Source organism: Phycodurus eques, unplaced genomic scaffold (assembly GCF_024500275.1).
Source record: "Phycodurus eques isolate BA_2022a unplaced genomic scaffold, UOR_Pequ_1.1 contig_33, whole genome shotgun sequence".
Lineage (NCBI taxonomy): Eukaryota > Metazoa > Chordata > Actinopteri > Syngnathiformes > Syngnathidae > Phycodurus > Phycodurus eques.
In genome coordinates this window covers 254,514-255,946 of record NW_026904030.1, presented here as the reverse complement: position 1 = coordinate 255,946, position 1,433 = coordinate 254,514, and the positions used below count along the sequence as shown (strand labels likewise).

At 45.4% G+C, this 1,433-nt stretch overlaps 1 non-coding gene across 1 annotated transcript; it reads left to right on the top strand.

The window, feature by feature from the left end:
* Positions 1-744: 744 nt before the first annotated feature.
* On the top strand, positions 745-816 carry trnae-cuc (transfer RNA glutamic acid (anticodon CUC)). The gene has a single exon. It is a non-coding gene; the product is annotated as a tRNA-Glu (tRNA).
* The last annotated feature ends 617 nt before the right edge of the window (positions 817-1,433 follow it).

Genomic DNA, 1,433 nt, shown 5'->3' with positions numbered 1-1,433 from the left:
ATAACAATGTATGAAAAACCAACCAATTTATTCCTGACAGAGGAGTCTATACATTTTGCAGAGCTCTGGGTTCGTAACTATCCCTATCTTATCCTTAGCAGATAGAGAAGTCGAACAAAAAACTATCTGCTTCGACCCCAGACTTATACAATGTTTCAAACGGGCCAGGATGGAATCGCTGTCATCAGATTGGTCCGTGGTCTAATCTGACGTCATCGTTGCTCTGCAGAATGATGACCATTTGAGCTGGCTCCAGGTGTCGCCTCCAGATGCGTCCCACATTCCTGAATTCAATGCCTATAGTGGCTCCCCGCAGTCCTTTTCTTCCTTGACATCTGTTCTTTATTGTCTCCAGATACACCCTGATGGGGGAGGGGGGGGGGGCTTTCCTGCAATAAACTGATTATACTGCAATACACATCCTTGCTTAACTTCCAAACTAGTTACACCATGAAACTCTATATAATATTATGTTACATATATAATTCCATATTAGAATATAAAGTATTCTATATTTCCTTCATTACCAAATAATTTGGATAACAAATGCATGGTCTGCTCGGTGTAATATTTTGCCATTTTCCCACTGTGCCCACCTGAAGTCGTGCTGCTGGAAAGTCGTGCTCCACTGAAAAGATCTGTCAATCTTTGCACATTTAGGTTCACATCCGTTGTGGGGGCAGGGGGGCCGAGACGACCCGCTTAGGGATTGTCTAGATTAACAATTGTTGACTACACCAGCAGTCCCTGATGGTCTAGTGGTTAGGATTCGGCGCTCTCACCGCCGTGGCCTGGGTTCGATGCGCGGTCAGGGAACGTTAATCCTTAAACCTATTTGGTCATGTGTTGCTCAGCATTGACTGTGATTTCCATTGACCTGGATTTGGTCGTCTCTTACTGCACCCCGAGGGGGGGGCACAAGCCAGTGCAAACTGTAGGCTGGTCCCAAGCCCGGATAAATACAGAGGGTTGTGTCATGAGGGCATCCATCTCAAAACTTTGCCAAACAAATGTGAGTGTTCATCCAAAGAATTCCATACCGGATTGGTCGTGGCCAGGGTTAGCCACGTCCGAAATTCAGCTACTGTGGGTCGAAGATGGGTTTAAATTTTATTACCATGGTGTAGATGGGAAGAGGAATTGAGTATGGGTTATTTTAAAGGAAGAGTTAGTGGCTATGCCCCACAGGTAGGATGTAACCGAGAGGTGAAGGAGAAATTCTGGACAGAGCTAAACAAAGTAGTTCTGAGCATCCCAGACAGAGAGAGTCGTGATTGGTGCAGATTGTAATGGACATGTTGGTGAGGGAAAAAGGGGTGATGAAGAAGTCATGTGTAAGTACGGCATCCAGGAAAGGAACTTGGAGGGGCAGAAGGTGGTAGACTTTGCAAAAAGGATGGAAATGGCTGTCGTAAACACTTTGTTCAAAAGAG